The sequence below is a fragment of the Natrix helvetica genome, assembly GCF_964273705.1.
Source record: "Natrix helvetica genome assembly, chromosome: 1".
In the NCBI taxonomy this organism is placed as follows: Eukaryota; Metazoa; Chordata; class Lepidosauria; order Squamata; family Natricidae; genus Natrix; species Natrix helvetica.
The window spans coordinates 261,120,384-261,141,165 of record NC_138548.1 but is presented as its reverse complement, the minus strand read 5'-3'; positions in this window follow the sequence as shown (position 1 = coordinate 261,141,165).

The window sequence follows — 20,782 nt, the reverse complement described above, 5'->3', positions numbered from 1 at the left end:
TTGTTATTGCAGTTTATCTTTAAACAGAAACCAATGCCCAGAAGCCAAATACAACAGATTATATTTCTGCTTTTGTGCCATCAAAGAGGTCATATGAATAAATTTTGGCCAGGTAACAATAATTTAAAAAGAACAGCTTAGAATGAAATAATTAATGAGATAAATTCAGGCAAGATTAGACACCCTTCTCAGTTTTAGCCCCAGAAGTCAAACTTTTCACAAATCTCTTAATACTGTTTAGAGAAGGAGCCAAGGAAAAATTTGAATTCATTGCCTGTCAGTTCAACATTTTATGAGCATCTCCAAGAGAAACAAATGGATCAATTGGACCTTGAAACCTTTCTGAAAGGTAAATAGGCCTTCTCAGAATGCTTTCTGATAAATAACCAATTAAATTATATAAGTTTGAAAACTGCAGTATCTGACAAGATTAAAAATGTATTCATGTGGAGGACGTTACCAGCAGAATAATTTGGAGGCCCATAGAGTTTGTGATTTCTTTCTTGGTGTATTTATTTTTGAAGAGACCCAGCATTGCTAACTGAGAGTCCTGATATAATTTTTTAATAATTTAGGGAAGGAATATTAAGGGGGGGGGGGGTTTGAATAAAATTGAACATATCACAGGTTATTCATTTTGTATTTAAATAGGTGCCTTATCTCAAAGGGTAATTTAGTTGAATTCAAACAAAACAAAGAAATGTAGTCATTTGTTTGAAAGGGTACAAAATATCTTCTCTTTGAGCCACAAAATAATTTAGATGTGTAAGCACAATTACACCTATATCTGCAGCCGCTTTCTGCAATGGGCCAAGAGCTGTGTGTTCCCAAGCAGCATAGTAGCTGGCAATGGAAGCTCATCTGAATGTATTTGCCATTTAAATACATACTGAAGGCACTTTTCTCTCCCTCTTCAATGTCATGGCCTATCAGAAGATCAAAAAGTTGGAGCAAATTCCTTGGGAGAAAATATTTATGAGTTAAAAATTAAAAGGGGCATGGAAATCGCTCATACCTAATGCTCTGACTAGACAGAAGCTGTTCTGGCTACAGAAACAGTGGAGAGAAGGACTGCTATACTTTCCTTCACGCTGGGTAAGACATTTGCTGGTTTCTATGTGCAGGAAATCAGCATAATAGATTCCGTTCAATTGCAAGGTTGGGGTGAAATCTGCTTTCCATCATTACCATAATTTTTCTACTGTAAGCTTTCTACACGCGTGCATACCCAGCACAATGCCAGCTTTGGGTTAAATATCAATATATCCTTCAGAATCACCCATAGCAATTGATAAAATATATATAATAAAGTTCTCACAAATATACTTAAAACAATCTACAATGTACTTAAAGGGCATAAAAAACATGCCTTTGGCTCTTATTGGAAATTCAGTCACTGCACAAATGGTATTATTCACAAAACCTGCATAACAGCACCATGTAATCTGAATTCAGAACTTTAGATTAAGAGCTAATTATTAAGCCCAAGTTTATATCTATCTTTCCCAATTTCATTTGTGATGGTATGCTAGTTCTAATTCTAGCTATTAGAAGAAAAAGATGGAGGTAAGAGTCAATCATTTATCACAAGAGAAACGACAGTTTTTTCAACCAATCTCTTTTCAACCTCAAAAACCAACTAAATAAAACTGAGTAACAGGTTTATATCGTATTTTTAACCAATGCATTATCTATAGTCTGTTCTGAAACTGGCAGCACCAATTTTCCTAGAGTCTAAGCCAAGAAAGTAAATGTGGCTTAAACAGTTTAATCTCCAGATATTGTGGTTTGTAAAATTATTGTACATTCATTAAGAAACACTTCAGTCCTTTACTCATCTTGTTATGAGTCATTTATCTCTGAAAGAATTATTAGCTTGGAAGACTGAGCAAATACAGTAGATATAGTGTACCCATATCTCAGTAAATGATCTCAGTAAAATGTTCAGTAAAATTTCTCATTATTTCTTTATGGACAAGATATGTTAAAGTGCTAGAGGGTACAGCAATGGATTTACAACTTGTTAAGCAACTGTACCTTAAAGGGGTCTTAAAAATAGCTCTGCATTGACCTCAGCGAAAGTATTGAAGGGAGTCTTCCAGGGCTTTTTCCTCAGCTGTCTGCTTCATTATGTAGAACAAACCAAGAATCCAAATCTACAGGAAGGCTAAAACTACTTTTATTAATGATGGCTATAATAACCAAATCTTGCCTGTTTGGTTGAGCCGTACCTTCATTTCTGTGGTGGGTTTCTATTATTTTTACTGCCGGTTTGCTCGTGGACACACGCATGCACAGAAGCGTCCGGGAGGATGGGCAGAGCCTCCCGATCCAGGCCGAACTGGCAGCAACCCACCTCTGCTCCATTTCATCCTTCTTATACTGCAGATCAGTGAATTAGGGAGGTGCCTGTCTGCTTCCAAATGTCATCTGAACATTCTGGATTTTAAAATATTAAACTTAAATACAAAACTTAAAAATATTTCAGTCCTAGATAATGTTTTGGTGAGCAAAGAGGTCATTAAGTAAGACACCCTCATGTCTGCTTTGCTCAATGACAGAAATCCTGGCATCTCCAGTTTAGGTCATTAAGTGATCATATAGGCTGTTAAGCAAATGGCTACAGTCCCCACCCACATGTGGAAACTTGCCACGACCCAGAAGGCCTTACCCAGAAGGTCCCCCGGTGCACACAAAGCGTCTCACGTAACCTTCATGGTTTTTCTTCAAATGCTGATAAGACACACCCAGCCTAACACAAGGCACAACCTTTCTATCAAGACTCCTTCGCAACCCTTCCGAAGCTCTTCTCAAGGATCACGAGAATGTAGTCAACTCTTGCAGTGTTTCAGAAGCCTCCCAAATTGTCTGATTTAGGAAAGGAGGATTCCGAAGAATCATGAGAACAGGGTTGCTGAGTGGGGACCAGTGGTGGGCTCCTACCGGTTCGCACCGGATCACACGATCCGGTTCCAGACCGAACCCGGAAGTAACTGGACCCGGAAGTAACTTCTGGGATCCGGCACCGGCCCTGTCGCTCGATCACCCTTGCTGCCCCATCGCAGCTCGCTCGCTCGCTCCCCCGCCCGTCAGCACTAAACTAGCTAGCCCAGCCCGCCGCTCACTGATTGGCTGGAGTCCAGCCAATCAGTGAGCAGTCTGGAGGCGACCCGTTAAAAAGCGGGTCCTCCATTTCAAAACTCTCTTCCCTTCGCCTTCCAGGAGCTTGCTGCTTCCCTCAGGTAAGCAACTAAGCGCGGGGGGGCGGGAGGCTAGCTTCACCGAGGAAACGCCTCCCGGCATTTCCTCGCTGAATCGCTGGGCTGGCGTAGGCCAGGCAGGCGGCGGGCAGCGAGTCTCCGCAAGGAAAGGCCTTCGGACCTTCCCTTGCTGAAGCCGAGGGCTCGCGGGGCCGTCGCAGGCGGCGGGAGGCAAGGTTCCGTGAGGGAAGGCCTCCCGGCCTTCTCTCGCAAAAGCCGGGGGCTCGCGGGGCAGTCGCAGGCGGCGGGAGGCAAGGTTCCGCGAGGGAAGGCCTCCCGGCCTTCTCTTGCAAAAGCCGGGGGCTCGCGGGGCCGTCGCAGGCGGCGGGAGGCAAGGTTCCGCGAGGGAAGGCCTCCCGGCCTTCTCTCGCGGAAGCCGGGGGCTCGCGGGGCCGTCGCTGGCGGCAGGAGGCAAGGTTCCGTGAGGGAAGGCCTCCCGGCCTTCTCTCGCAAAAGCCGGGGGCTCGCGGGGCAGTCGCGGGCGGCGGGAGGCAAGGTTCCGCGAGGGAAGGCCTCCCGGCCTTCTCTCGCAAAAGCCGGGGGCTCGCAGGGCAGTCGCGGGCGGCGGGAGGCAAGGTTCCGCGAGGGAAGGCCTCCCGGCCTTCTCTAGCTGAAGCCAGGGACTCACGGGGCCATCGCAGGCGGCGGGAGGCAAGGTTCCGCGAGGGAAGGCCTCCCGGCCTTCTCTCGCTGAAGCCGGGGACTCGCGGGGCCGTCGCGGGCGGCGGGAAGCAATGTTCCGCAAGGGAAGGCCTCCCGGCCTTCTCTCGCTAAAGCCGGAGACTCGCGGGGCCGTCGCGGGCGGCGGGAGGCAATGTTCCGCAAGGGAAGGCCTCCCGGCCTTCTCTCGCTAAAGCCGGAGACTCGCGGGGCCGTCGCGGGCGGCGGGAGGCAATGTTCCGCAAGGGAAGGCCTCCCGGACTTCTCTCACTGAAGCCGGGGACTAGCGGGGCCGTAGCAGGCGGCGGGCGGCAAGGTTCCTCGATGGAGGGCCGAAAGCCCCCCGCCCCCCCTCTCCAGCCTTGCCTGGCTGGCTAAGCCTGCCAGGCGGCCTGCTTAGTGACAGTCTTACCTGTCCTGCTGCCTCTCTCTGTCTGTATGCTGCCTGTTGCATTCATCCATCGCATCGGAGTGCTGCTGATTCTGCCTGCTGGTAAGTGACTTGGTTTTTTTTTCTTTTATTTTTTTAATGTATTTTAAAATAATATTTTATTTATTGTGCATAGAATTTTTTAAAATAATTTTACTTAAAAGTATTGAGTGTAGAATATTTTAAAATGGTTTACTTCAAATTATTGTTTGTGGATTCTTTTTTTTAATTGTCTTAAGACTATTTTAAAAAAGATTCTATCCAAAATAAATTAAAATAAACCATTTTAAAATATTCTATACTCAATACTTTAAACTGTATTGTGTATAGAATTGTTTTAAATTGTTTTATTGTAATTTATTGTGTATTGAATGTTTTTAATGGTTTCATTTTAAATTATTGTGTGTGGAATAGTTTGAAATAGTTACAGTATAAATTATTGCTGGTGGAATAATGGTTACAGTTGGTACAATACCTTAAAATAGTTATAGTATAAATTATTGCTGGTGGAATACTTAACAATGGTTTTTAAGGATTTTTTTTATTTATAGAATATCTTTTTTAAATTATTGTTTGGGAATTTTTATGTTTTAATTGTTTATAAAATATATTTACTACAAGAAATGTTATTCCTTTTTGCAAATGTTTTCTTTGTGGTGCAATATGTTTCTTAAAAGTGTTCAGACCAGGTTTATATATCTCAAAGTGGGTGCTTTTCTATGGGCAGGCCAGGTTGGTGCAAGACAGCTTTGCCACATTTAATGTGTTTCACCCTGGTTGTTTAGGTAATTCTGAGGTGGTTGCTGGTTCTGTGAGCTTCCTGGCACTGTCCTTTATAATTTCCCACAATACCTCGATGGTTTTTATTCCTGTGGCTTTGTCTTTCCTGTTCTTAGGGTTAGGGAAAAAAACTGGTTTCATCTGCAGTCTTTTGGGGGGGAAATTGTTTTGTGTGTGTGTGTGTTTGTGTGTGTGTGTTTTCCTGGCACTGTCATAGTTTGTGTTTGTGGGTATGTAATGTCCTGCAGTTATCTACACATTAATAATGATCAAGTACTAATAATATTTCCTTGTACATTTTAATGACCTTTCCTTTCATAATTGGTGTTTTCTTTCATACTTTTAGATTTCTAATTGCTGTTTCTGTTAGTTAGCAATTGATAAAACAAATTCCACGTGAAAAAGTATTCAAAGCCTTCTTGGTTTTAATTGTCAATTTATTCATTCTTGCACATTCTAATATTTATTCATTTTCATATCTTTGTTTTTTCCACTGTTGTGCAAAAACAATTCCAACAGCTGTTAACATGTGTAAAATTAAATATGTATTTATTTCCTTTGAAATGCAAGTAGTAAGTAGTAAGCTACTTACCTTCTGTAAGTAGTTCTTTTATTGTTTTGTGTACTTATTTTAATCTTATTTAAGTAGTAAGTGCACAAAATAATAAATTTCCTTTTTTTTTTTCAAAAAGTTTTCTTGGTTTTTTAAAACATTTATAAGGAAAAGGGTAAGTGGAATGGTTACAAATTTTGGCAGTTGCAAGTGTGGCAGACGCCCCCTCCCTCCAAACTCATAGGATACATCTAAATATAAAACATTAATACATAATCATAAAAAATCAGCATATTAATTCTAGAAAAAATAGTTTTCAATCAGTTTATATAGTTATGATATATAGTCTAGATATAATTTCATTATTACTTTCGGTCTGTTTATAACATTGTGGTTTTCTTATTCATTTTTGTGATCTGAGCTTTCTTGGTGTTGCCCCTTCACCCCCCGCTGGCAGAGCTCCGGCCCCTCCCGTGTCCTGTGTGACCATTGTGGTGTCTTCTGTTTTTTCTAGGTTCGCTTTATTTTTTTCCATAAAGGCCTGTGCCTCTATGGGTGTATTGATTCTGATTCTTGTCTCCTCCCAGAATATCAGCATACCTTCAGGCATCAACCATCTAAACCACACCCCCTTCTGGTATAGTTTATTCGCCAATTGCAAATAGTTTTTCCTTTTCTCCCTAATTTTTTTGGGGATCTGCTTCGGGATGGTTATCTCCCTGTCATGATATGTCAATGTTTGCCCCCTTTGTACACCCAGAATTTCATCTCTTGTGCTTTTCCTAAGGAATTTAATATGAACCTCCCTGGGTACATTGTGTGTTCTGGCATATGCTGAATTCACTTTATAGGACCAGATCTATCTCCCATTCCATCTGCTGTTTATCTTTGTGTATGTATTCAGCTAAAATATTAGTCATAATGTCCCTTATATTTTCCCCATCTGCTTCTATTACATTTTGAAATCTAAGATAAAAGGACATTCTCTCAAACTCTGTTTTCATTTGTTGGATATCAAGTTCTTTGTTTCCCTTCTGTAAAGCCTCTACCCCCCCTCTCGCCTCCGCCACCCCACCCTCCACAAGGTCCAGTCTCTGTGAGTTCTTATAAATTTGGACTTGATTCTCTTTAATTTCTTCCTTCATTTCTTTTAATTGTTTCTTAATTTCTTCCTGGCCCTGTATGAGTTGCTGGAGCATTTGTTGCAAATCCATCTCTGTACTCTTAGGTTGCATCAGTTCTGTAATCTTTGACTGTGTGGCAGGACTGGATGTTGCAGATGTCGGTGCAGAAGTAGCAAAGCCAGGTTTTCCAGGGGGTGGTCTTTTTGGAGACATGGTTTATAAAACAAAGAGATCAGTCAGTGTAGAGACTGGGCAGCTGGAGAAGTAGAGCAGGCAGATGAGTCCAGGAGGCAGAGGATCCAAACAGGTGGGAGTTTCTTTAGTCACTCTAGCAATAGATAAAAGTTTTTTCTCCAAAGAGTTCAGGAAATAACAATCCACAAGAGATTCCTCTGGGTGACACGGAGACAAAGACCGGAAGCCTGAATTTTAAAGGTGGAGTCAGGTTTCACAGTTCATGAAGACAACGGAAGTGTGCCATCTTGCCCTGCCAGCTTTGGGCTCAGAGGCATAGGAAAAATTTTAAAAGTTCAGAAAGTTCTCAGGTCATCAATAAGTTCTGGAACTAAGTCCCATGAAAAACACTTTTACTGGGGTGAGGCATCATTAGTTGGCTCTCCCCCTCCTCCTTCCCCTGGGGGGGAGAGCAGAATTTTTACAAGCCGCTTGTCCAAGGGGGGGGAAATCCCCCTCCCCTCTAGCCGCTCCTCCAAGAATAAATCCGAAAGATTAACTTTTAAAATTACTGAAAAGTCCATCAACTCAAAAGTAAGGGGATGAAGAGAGGAAGCATCTCACCGCACCGCCGCTGCTTCCTTCAGTTTTGCATTCTCCGATCAGCATGGGGCGAGACGCAGGCGCGTCCTCCAAAACTGCTCCCCGGTGCCTGGAGCAAAGCGGAAAAGCCCCCACCAGCCGCCGCCGGTGCCAGAGCCTTCCGCGAGCCGCTCCCTCGGCAGGACGCCTCTCCGGGGCATCCTGTGCCCCCCCGAGGACGGGGGAAGCCCACCAAAGAGCGGGAGCGGGCAAAGTTCTTGCCCGTCACCGTAGCCGCCGGAACCGGAAGTCAATAAATTTCCTTTTTGATATCTTCTTTTTGTAGATCATTCATTGGGGCAAAAAATTCAGTGACATTGTCTTGGCCACTCCCATCCGGTCACATGACTGCCAAGCCACTCCCACCCAGTCACATGGCTGGCAAGCCACTCCCACCCGGTCACATGGCTGGCAAGCCACTCCCACAAAGGAGGCCACACCCACAGAGTAGGTTCCAAAAAATTTTGAAACCCACCACTGGTGGGGACAGTTGTAGCATTCCTGTGGTTGTAACTGCAGGTGGCCTGCATGGATTGTTAAGCAACTGGCAAAATTCTACGATGTGAATTGTATTCACCTGACCTTGCGACATTCATAACTTTAGGCATAGATCACAAGTCCCTTTGTTCAGTACCACTGTAATTTTGAATGGTTGCTGAACAGACAGTCATGTGCTTTTTACATCAATCCAAAGCTTTCAACATATTAATACATGACCAAGAGAAGAGAATACAGACGGAGATGTTTGTCTTAAAATGAGGGGAAAGAAGATGAATCAAGGCAGGAAAAAAGAATATCTTCAGCCACTGATTTTAAAAAAAGAGGAATTGGGAGGGGGGCATAAACACCCCAAAGCAAGTGGGGGACTTAACTTTAGGTTACCCTAAGAAACAGATGGGGAAAATATGCATTCAGCAGGTTCTGATTAGTTCTGGAGAACCGGTAAATGAAATTTTGAGTAGTTTGGAGAACTGGTAAATACCACCTCTGACTGGTGCCGTGGCACCCCCATCTATTCTCTGCCTCCCGAGTCCCAGCTGATTGGGAGGAAATAGGGATTTTGCAGAAACCTTCCCCCAGAGTGGGGTGGGAATGAGATTTTACAGTATCCTTTCCCTGCCACGCCCACCAAGCCCACAGAATCAGTAATAAAAATTTTTTTGAATCCCACCACTGACTTATATACCACTTCACAGTGCTTTACAGCCATCTCTAAGCAGTTTACAGAGTCAGCATATTGCCAACAATCTGGGTCCTCATTTTACCAACCTCCGAAGGATGGAAGGCTGAGTCATCCTTCAGCCAGCCAGAATCAAACTTCTGACAGTGAGCAGAGTCAACCTGAAATACTGCATGCTAACCACTGCCCCATTGTAATCATATCACCTGAAATTTCGTTACAATTGAGATTTCTCCAACAGTATCACTTGTGGTCTGCAGAAAGCCTTATATTTTCTTTCTTTTTTCTGAAGGCTGTTTTAATATGCTGTATATTATTTGAACTTCATCTTTTTCCCCCCATCACTGTGTCTCCAAAAAAGGTGAGAGGGAGAGGAGGGGAAAGGGGGGGGTAATTTTACTAGCTATCCAGCTTGCTGCTACAGAACCAGAAAGTAATGCTACAGAATTTATTTCTGTTTTTTTCTTTTGATTTACCAGAAACCAACCTAGTTGTAGGAATTCCACCTCTATCGCCCTCCCCTCGCCCCAGGCTAGAAGAAAAGCAATATGTGAAATACTCCCTGGAAGAGAACTGGCAGCAGGAAATTAGTATGTACAGGAATTCTAAGCAAGGAAGTTTGAAATCTACAGCATTTTTATTTTACAAGCTCAGCCATGATACTACAATATATGAGAAAAATCTAAAAATCCTAATGTCCCTCTGGCTGAACATGAGGAAGCAGCTATAAAGGCCTATATAAAATGAATATTTTATGAATAGAAGTGAATTCAGAATTCAGAAGGTAATAGTTCCATTTAAAGAGTCCTTTAAAAAAATAAGGAACAATTAAAGGACCTGGCATATTTATCCTGAAAAACAAATACTTACAAATATCTAAAAAGTTGTCATGGTAAGTGAAATGTTGATTATTTTCTACAAAAACTGATAGCAAAACACATACCAAAATATTTTTTTAAAAGGGCATTCAGGCCAATTCTTAGAATTTCCAGCCAGTCATGGTGGTTAAAGAGTGCAAGAGTCAGCCTACAATAGTGATGGGTTCTTTCTTACCTGAGGCTTTCAAATGGATCTGGCCACTTGTCAGGAATGGTTCAGTGGATACCTACACTGAACTGAAGAAAGAATTGGAAAAGTTCCCAGTTCATAATTCCATGATTCTGGAAGCCAGGATAGTTATGCACCAGAACGGGGTTAATCTTTTCATTGTTCTAGAAAAAATAAGTTGTGATTATTTCAATCTTCAAAAAATAGCTTTGTTTCACAATATCAGATAGTTTCCCCTGATTCTTTATGGAAACGACTGTGGATTTTAACTGCTTAGCCGAGGTTTCTTCTCCTAGATGAATGTAAATTGTCTGTTTTGCTAGAGGTGCGTAAGCTGGCTTGAGCCTCAGCTTCCTAATATATGCAAATACACTATGTACCTTCATTAAAATGATCATCTTTTTGCTTTACTTAAGTCAGGGGTGTCCAAACTTGGGAACTTTAAGACTTGTGGACTTCAACTCCCAGAATTCCAAGTCCACAAGTCTTAAAGTTCCCAAGTTTGGACACCCCTGACTTAAGTGAATTAATTCTTCACATTCCTAAATACAACAAAAATCAGTAATTCTACATTCTACTACTTTCACTTCTACATAGTCCTCAGTGGTCTTCCGTACCTTCCCCCCACCCGTCCCTCCCCTTACATTCGAGTAAAGGGAATGGGACAGGCAGCCTTGAATACAGCAGTGTTGTAATTATCTCGCACAAGAGAAAGAAAAAGATTGGGTTCTCTGACGCTCCCTTCCATTTTCTTCAGAATAGATTCTCTCTGTTCCTGTATCCAGGGCTATGGTGATACCAGTGCCAAAACCAAGTAGTTGCATTTATATATTATATTATATTTCTCCTTCTTGGGGACAAATACCATACTTTTCAGAGTATAAGACGCACCTTTTTTCCTCAAAGAGGCTGAAAAACTGGGTGCATCTTATACTCTGAATACAGCATTTTTTGCCTCCCGAAGCAAAAATGCCCATGCATAGCCTTATGGAGGTTTTCAGAGAGCTCCTGGGGGCTGGGGAGGGCAGAAATGAGTGAAAAACAGCCTGTTTTTTGCTCAATTCTCCCCCCCCCCCAGCTCCCAGGAACACTCCATAAGCCTCCATAAGTCTATGCATGCAATTATTTGGACAAAACGTGCCGGTTTTTGCCGGTTTTCAGTGGGAGGCAGGGTCCCCCCTCGCGTTCCTCGTCTTCCCGGATGGCCCCCGGAATCATCACTGGCCGCGCAGAGCCTCGCCGCTGCTCCACGCCATGGAAAACATAGGCGCAATTACAGCCCGGAGCAGGAGCAAAGCCCCTTTTCCAACTGGCCTTTCCTTGCTTGGAGGGCTTCGGAGGGAAGCTTCTGCAGAAGCCCGAGCGAGTGACAACAAGTTCCCACCGTTACGAAGTCTCGGAGGTTGTAATTTTCTGAGCTGTGCGCGCGCGCCTGTTTTCCAAGGCGTGGAGCAGCAGCGAGGCTCTGCGCAGTGAGCGATGATTCTGGAGGCCATCAACGGTCCCCCCTCGCGTTCCTCGTCTTCCCGGATGGCATCTGGAGTCATTGCCGGCCACGCAGAGCCTCGCTGCTGCTCCAAGCCGTGGAAAACAGGCGCGCGTGCGCACAGCTCAGAAAATTACAGCCTCCGAGACTTCGTAACGGTGGGAACTTGTTGTCACTCGCTCGGGCTTCTGCAGAAGCTTCCCTCCGAAGCCTTCCGAGGGAGGAAGGGCCAGTTGGGAAAGGGGCTTTGCTCCTGCTCCGGGCTGTAATTGCACCTATGTTTTCCACGGAGTGGGGCCGCGGCCAGAAGACAAGGAACATGAGGTAGTGCAGCGGTGGCGGCGGGGAGTCAGCCCCGATGCAAAAAACACCAAGGGGGCGGGGCAGGAAATTACTTCCGGGTTCATTCTCCAACCGGATCGCGCGATCCGGTGCGATCCGGTAGAAACCCACCACTGGCTCTCTCTCTCTATCCCTCTATCTACCTACCTACCTACCCCCTCTCTCCCCCTACCTATCTACTGCATTTCTCTCTCTCTCTCTCTCTCTCTCTCTCTCTCTCTCTCTCTCTCTCCTTCTATCTACCTATGTACCTACCTACCCTCTCTCCCTATCTACTGTATTTCTCTCTCCCTCTATTTCTCTCTCTCAATCCCACTACCTACCAACCTACCTACTCACTCACTCTCTCCCTACCTATCTACTGCATTTCTCTATCTATCTCTCTATTTCTCTCTCTCTATCCCTCTACCTACCTACCTACCTACTCTCTCTCCCTACCTACCTACTGTATTTCTCTCTCTTTCTCTCCCTCTATCCCTCTATCTACCTACCTACTTTAAAAAAAAATTTGCCTCTTCAGAACCTTGGTGCGTCTTATACTCCGAAAAATATGGTAATTGCTACAGCCACTGCTACAGAACAAAGTTCAAGACATAAAATGGTAATTAATTCCCACTAATGCATCTCATGGAAAATGAGTTGGAATCAGTATAAGTTGGAATCAGTTCCTGCATCTTATTTCTAGAGAAAACAAATGCCCCTAGTGGAAGACAGTAGAATGTTGTAGTTTTAATTTTTTGTCCCTTCCTCTTAACAATAAGTCATCGTCCCCCCACAAACGGGATTGTAACTGGACCAGATGTAACTTAGAAAAGTGAGGGTAGGAGTGAAGGAATCCATAACCTATTTCCCATCAACAGTACAAAAAAGAGAGGTAGAATCTGAGGCAATTCTTTGCCTGATTGAGAGATTTGCCTAGCTATGCCGATCTCAGCATTACAATCTTAAAACCCTAATTTTTGTCTGCAAAACATGCTTGTATACTGAGAAGCAGATTTTTCCAAGGCATTCCAGTTTCATGCATTCTTTTTTTGTTTCACTTTTATTTTGCAGCTACCAAGCTTGTTTTAAATATGGGTGTTTGCAACATGACTAGACAGTCCACACTAGGCACTTTATGATTTTGAAGCACTGGTCTGTATTATATATTCTGAAAAGAATATATAATATGCCTGCCTGTCCATCAATTACTTTCTTTGAATTGAATCTGTTACAATTGGAAATAGGTTTGGTATTACATAGTTGCCCTCTAGAGAAAGAAAAAAACAGCATTTGTTCGGTGGGTAAAACCTACCATAAAAGAGAAAGAAGAATGGGGTATATTTACAGTATTAGATTCAACATAGAACTCCAGTCCTAAACCAATATTGCTACAAGAATATTAATATATTATTACTGTTGCTGAAATTTTTTAATCTGGAATACTTATCCTGCCAAGACCACCAGGTAAAAGGAAGAGCACAGGCAAGTTCTATTAAGGCATTAATGGTGCTATATTAAGTTAATGCACCAAAGCCCAGCAAAGATAAATATGCCTCTGTTCCCAGTTTAGAAAGTATGAGAATTACTAGGCATATATTGATAATTTAATAATTGCATCATGCATTCATTTCAGTAAATCCTATTGATCTAACAGGATTTACCTCTAAATAAATATACCTAGGATTGTACTGCAAATTAATTTGGCGTGATTAATAAGAAAATGATTTTTGGAGGCCTTAGGTGTCCTTCAGGGAAACCACTTATTAAAAAGGAAAAAGGAAATCTCTTTAGTGCAGAGAAGAAAAGGCATGCATTTTAGACAATATTTTACAGGTAGTAAAGTTTATTACTAAGGAAACAGAATTCAACTACAAGTCTCTAATGGCTTTGTGTCAAGCATTCATTAAAACATGAAGAGGCACTTGGTGCATAGACTTTCAGACATTTTGTCATAAAACTTAGTCCATTTGGAAAATTATATTCACCAGAAGCCAAAGATTAGTTCCCCTTAAAGCTAAATTCTGAGTAATTTCTCGGATCGTTGACCTCCTGTGACAAAAACTAAACTTGCACATTCAGCCTGTTTCAATGTGGATCTGGGGAAAAAGATTCACTCTTTAAAAGGCACTATGGCAGTGATAGCGAACCTATGGCACACGTGCCACAGCCATTTGTCAGGGCACGCGAGGCGCCCTTTTGAGTTCACCCTTTCTTGAAGCCATTTTTTGCCCTCCCCAGGCTCCAGAGGCTTTATAGGAGCCTGGGGAGGGTGAAAAGAGCCTCCCCCCCCCCCCCGAGGCCCTCATGAGCTTCCCTGAAGCCTCCGGAGCTCAAAAAACCGGCCCTACGGGCAAACCTGAAACTCAGGAACGGACTTCCTGTTTGCTTGGAGATTCGTTTTGACTGCTCCGTAGGCTTCAGGGAAGCCTCTTGAAGGTCCCTGAAGCCTTCAGAGCTCTCAAAACGACCCTCCGAGTAAACCGGAAGTGACTTCCGATTTGCTCGGAAGGTCGTTTTGAGCGCTCCGAAGGTTTCAGGGAAGCCTCTTGAAGGTCCCTGAAGCCTTCGGAGCACTTAAAACAACCATCCAAGGAAACCAGAAGTGACTTCTGGTTTGCTCAGAGGGTCATTTTGACTGCTTCGGAGGCTTCAGGGAAGCCTCCTGAAGGTCCCTGAAGCCTCCGGAGGGCTTCCGGGGGGCGGGGGAGACTGTTTCGCCCTCCCCATGCTCCTATAAAGCCTCTGGAGCCTGGGGAGAGCGAAAAAAGCATGCAAAAATGGGGGGTCACACCTGTAGTGCACGCATGCACACTGGGAGGATCGCACATTGCATTATGGGTATGGCATGCCTGCACACGACCCCCCTGCGCTCCCCCCACTTATGGCACGCGAGCCAAAAAAGGGTCGCTATCGCTGCACTATGGAATCCTCATGCCTGTATGGAAACTATGACTTCAACTGTGGTGAGATTGTAACAAGTTGTTGTTGCTGCTGTAGTTGTTGGAAAGATACATGATTTTTTTCCCTTTAAACTGCAACATTAAAAATGACTCAAGCACTATAGAATATAAACCAAATCTTAATACAGTGAAGTTTACCATACTTTTTTAAGCCAGCAAAGATGGTTTAAGATGAAAGACCAAAATGTACTTTATTTTGTTTGTTTGGAAATATATACCAGTAGCATATAGACATATATAATAAAAATGACCACACACTGCGACATTTAGAGGTTTTCAGCCACAATCCTGAGAGTTGAGATTGGAAGAGCATAAGGAGGAGGAGGAAATTCCTCACAGTGGGAAAGCATCCAAAGGTGCTCCCAATGCCCAAAGCCCAAACAAAAGAGGAATTCAATATTCAAGTGGCAGAAGACCAACCTTTATCCATAGCAACTTTAGAAAAGTTCATTTTCCAAAATACATGTCATTGTTCAAGGACATTAGCTTTCAAATTCTTTAGCCTGTTTTCCAAGTAGATTTATTGTACTAATGCAAATTATTTATTTTCAAAGAATCCACCCCTCCATATTTCCCTCCTTTAGATATGAAACTACAAGTGTGGCTACAATCCCTCCTTTTATTTGATTCACTTCTTATGTTCCCCATAGGTATACTTGCAAGTTGAGGACCCAGGAAAATGGTAAATAGGCAGACTTGAATAAGGAAATTGGTGTGACCAATATTTTAATTTTCTTTCTGAATTCACCTCCTCTCCCATCCCACCTTGCCTTTTCTTGCCATTCTTCATATTGGAACACAAAACATTTGGTAAGTGTGAGTAGCCCTCTGTAAAATGAAATTTTAAAAAGGGGGCGCTTTAACTGATGATCCAAAGAAAGGCTTCCCTAGAAAATTTGAAAAAATGGGGGGAAATTAATATAAAGAGACAGGGAACAATTACAAAAATATGTATAATCAACTTCACTGTTTTTTAAAAAGTTATACATAAGCTTATGCAACCACAGAAAGCAACAACATGGGACATGGAAACACAAGAAAACCCATGTTAGTTAGCTAGTCAACAGTACTACAAAAACCATATTGTAAGTTCATACTGTGTGACCCATAAGCTCTTCCTTAAAATCAGGAGGGAATTTTAGATGGAAGGTAGTTTTCTCTAAGCCTAAAGATAAACAAGCCAGAGTTATAACCCCTTCTACCTTCTTCATAAAAGTTCTATTGCTGTGATTGGAAGACAAATCTGTACAAGGGCAAAATGAAGGTAAGGAGGGGGGGGCTGGTCCTTCCATCTGGCACAATGTTTGCACTGCTTACTCCCTTACATTTCATGTCTTCAATGCAATTTCCTAGAGTTTTTTGTTTTTGTTTTCAAAAAAAACCAGAGTACCAAATAATGAGAAATGTTTTAAAATCATTATCCTGCCTTTAGCATCATGAGTAAGTGCATACATCTGTGCCTTACCTTGTATGAACACAGCATTCAAAAAATAACCAAACTTTAGACCTACTCGTAAACAGTATGTAGTTACACCACATTTTATGTGTCTGAAGACTTTGCTTCCATGCTTAAGATTCTGTTTTAGCAATAAATTAATGTTAAAGGTTCCAGAAGCAAAGTAAATTAAATATTCATCACACATGAGATTGTTTTTTTAACAGAGTCATCACTATCTGCATTTCTGAGTACAATTTCTAAGGCTATACACAACACATGAGATTATTATATGATTAATATTGTTTCAATAAATTACACAACTGAAATGTTATGTTTTGCTGGATGATATTATATTAGGAAGTAATTTTCCCAAATTCAAATACAAAGTTTGAATGAAACTTAATGCATTCACCTCCACTGTTTTAGTTTCAATAGTGATATTTTAATAAATGAAACAGGAAAATAATCCTTGAAATTAGCACTTTTGTTCCCTGTATTTACTTCTCTACATTATCAATATCATTCACTATTCACTGCTCTCAGTGATAGACAAGCTTCTAAGAGCCATCAAGAAAGAACTCCACCCTTGGTTTCTTCACCAGTTCCTTACAGTCTTTTTCATCTTTTCATGAGTCAAGCAGATGCCCACAAAGATGCACCTTAAGTTGTGGTGAAAGATGAAGTTCCCTGGTATGTTTGGTTTCTATGGTACATGGGACATAGCACAAGCATCTCTTGGGTGAGTCATGAGGTATGAGGCACAATGTTATTATGTTGCAGCAAAATGTCTTTCTTGCTCTTCCAAATTCTGCTTAATTGTGTTTCAAATGTTTTAGTGTTGTAATGATAGGGCTGCTACACTTAAGGAAATCCATGTCAATAATCCCGCATCAGTATCACCTCCAAACTATAACCATGATGTTGCACACACACAAAAATTCCTCTGCTTCATCCATGTGGCAGGGTGGCAATTTATAGCAAATTTCAACTCTTGACACTTTGATGCCTGCTGTCAGTATGCAATGAACCCATCTTGTACAAACCTTCCAATACTGAAAAACATCAATAATGCAACCCACATGTTCCTGTGAAATGCCAAGCTTGATGGCAATTTCCATCAAGCTACCAATTGTCCTTAACCGTGAAGCTCATCAATTGCTGTCATAGGTCATCCACTTCATTCTTGATCACACAAATCAGTTCTGCTCATTCACATCATTATCCATTTGGGCCCATTAAGGTGCAATATTCACATCAGCAGACTCATCACTATAAACAACCTCTTTGGCAGTGAATTTCACTTGGAAGAACTCCTTCAGCAGTCAAAAATTTAATGCATTACTTAAAGTGCATTAATGAGAAGTCACTGCAGAGTTCCATTTTCACAAAAACAGTACAACTGTTTCCTATAGCAACTTTCTGCCAACTAAATAGAAAAACAGATTCTTAAAAGTATTCCAACTTCCAGCATAATTTAGAACACTGAAGACATTACTTTTCATTCAGCTGTCCTATTTAAAATTAACAATTACAGTATGGCAACTATGACAACAGAGGTAGGGAAGAGTTGAATAATTTCTGAAAAACAGATTGCATCTTCCAATCTTCATTAATGTAGTGTCAGAAAGAGAGCCTATTTGTAATTAGAGACAATACACAAGAAAGATAAGTCTGTGTAGTTGATGTACAGGCCTGAACCCCAAAAGTAGCAAACACACTGCAAAAACAGAAAATAACAAGATTTTTTTCTAGAATAATTAGGAGTTAGGTTTCCTTCTAAGTTAACGGCAAATACTCTGCTAATCTAGTAGTGCCTCAAATGATAATTCTTATACTAATTATTGACCGGAACTCTGCAATCATGACTTGCAACAATTGTGACAAGTTTATGATCCTGCCCAGGGTATATTTGTAGCAAGTTTGAACTTATAGCAAACTTACAATAAGTCATTAGTACTTTTATAAGAGTATAGCAGCCATAGTTCATCTACTGTCTTAAGCTAATTTTATTGGATTGATTTGTAATTATTTTGATGGATTGTTTTTTTGTAATACATCTTAGTAAAAATGCATAATAAAAAATGGAAGACTTATCAGATAAAAGGTACTGATAGAAGAGAATGTTTGTAATCCTGGGTCATTTGCTTACAGACATTTCAAAACCAAACTAGGTAATGATATTGATGCTAGAGGGGAGTGGGATTTGCTCTTTTTATATACTAGTGCAGTGATGGTGAACCTTTTTGGCACCAAGTGCCCAAACCAGAACGCACTCATGGGCATGCATGCACCAGAGTGCCAAAAACCTTAAGACCAACTGGCTGGCATGCATGTGCACACCGGAAATCCAAAGACCAGATGCATGCACACACCTGCCAGCTTGGCTCTGGGTTTCCACACCCCGTACAATTAGCCTCAGAGACTTCGTAATGGAGGGAAAGTGTTCCTGCGAGGAAGGAAGGGGCTTAGGTCCTGCTCCAGGCTGTAATTGTGCAGGGCTATGTTTTCCATGCCACTGCCAGGTACTTTTAACTATATATAAATCCACAACCAGACCTGTCATCAAGAGCCAAGCTCAGGAACCCCAATTGGCCCCATTCACACAATGAAAACCTGCTTGCTAAAAGTACCATAAACCATGCACAAAGGAAAAGAGCAAAAAAAAATGCAATGCAAGATAACAATTTAAAAAATGATACAACTGGAATTATTATTAGAAATAAAATGTAACAGAGAAAATATTATGTACGAAAATCTAAAGTTGGGTTTCCTGAAATGCCACCCTGAGAACCCATCAGAGAAAGTAAATAAGCAAGGGCAACAACGGAAAGGAGGAAAAATGAGGAGGGAAAGGAAGAAAGGGTAAAGCAGAGGGAGTAAAGGGGGGAAATCAAGAGTAGGAGAGAGGGTAAGAGGGAGAAGAGAGGGGGAGGGGAGGAAAGAGAGGGGAAGAAGGGAGGAAGGAGGAGGGAAAGGAAGAAAGGGTAAAGCAGAGGAAGCAAAGGAGGGGAAGTAAGAGTAGGAGAGAGGATAAGAAGGAGGAGGAGAGAAGGAAAGAGGGGAAGAAGGGAGGAAGGAAGAGGAGGGAAAGGAAGAAAAGGTAAAGCAGAGGAAGCAAAGGAGGGGAAGTAAGAGTAGGAGAGAGGGTAAGGAGGAGGAGGAGAGGAGGGGAGGAAAGAGAGGGGAAGAAGAAGAGAGGAAGGAGAGGAGGAAAGAAGAAGGCAGAGAAGGGAGATAGAGAAGATAGAAGGAGCAAGGTTGCCGCAAAATAAAATGGGGTGGCAAGAAAGTGACCCAAACTGTATTCTATATATTTGTAAGAAAATAACGATTAATGATAATGATATAATTAATGGTAATTATAAGAGTGTATATTTGTGAATTAACTTGAAAGAGAAAATAAAACTTTTTTTAAAAAAATTAAAAACAAACAATGCACGATGTTTGCCCAATAAATTAAGGTTAAGCTTACCACCTCCACCAAAGTTAAGAGCACTCCTGCAAACAACCCCAAACCAGGTTGAAGATCCATCTAGGCAGGGTAAGCAAGTTTGTGAATGCAGCTGCAGGCAACTTAGTTAAGGAGACTGTGGGAATAAAGCCACTGTGTCTCTCTGTGTATGTCTGTGTATGATTGTATAGCAGCCGAGGTTGTCCAGCCTCCAGGATGTGATTCTTTTCAGACCCAAAATTTAGGAGCAGACAAGATGTTAGCTGCCTCTATAAAAAAGATGTGGAGACTCTGGTCTAGAAAAAGTGCAAAGAAGAGCAACCAAGAGGATTAGGGGACTGGAAACTCAAACATAGGAAGAACAGTTGCAGGAACTGGATATGTCTGGTTGAATGAAAAGAAGGACTTAAGGGTGATATGATAGCAGTCTTCCAATATCAATATCTAAATTACGATTCATAACAGTAGCAAAAGTACAGTTATAGAATAGCAACGAAATTGTTTTTATGGTTGAGGGTCACCACAACATGAGGAACTGTATTAAAGGAACTGTCGCAGCCTTAGGAAGGTTGAGAACCACTGCCCTAGAGAAACATCACAGATAACTCAGTAATGCAACTTATTACCACCGGATTTTATTTCAGAAGTAACATTGTCTCATTAATAACACCCAGATGTTGGGAAACAAATGGTCTTCAACTCTTAGAAGAAGAAAATTAATAATACTTAAGAGGTAAAGCAGATATTGGCAAGATGATTCAGGTTATTGGAATGTAATAATCAAAGATGAACTGTGACAGAAAGGCAAATTGAAGATTTGCACTCTGCATTTAAAATATCCACACTGGCTCAGAAATCAAAATGAATAAACTTGGCAATACCTCAGAGAGCATCCACCTTAAACTTAATTAATTAAAGTAAAGCCTGCCCAACCCATGATGAGATACTTGGGGGGTGGAGGTTCTTGGATGATTTAAAACTAAGCTAGATTTTTTCAAAGAAGCATTGGGTAGCTGTGATGGAAGACTTTAATTACCTTAATTACCAATTTAGGGTAGACAAACTCTGTCAAGCGGCCCTTCCTGAAAAAGGCTTAACTTGTGTTGTTTCACAACTTGCCCTTCAGGGTGGCAGAACCTGTCCTTTATATTAAACAATAACAAAAGCTTATTTGAAAAGGGTAAATCATCTTGGGAGAAGTGATCATCTAATTCTGTTGTCCTTGATTGCAGGGGAAACTTAAACCAAAGGTAGTCCAATAAGGTTTTCGATT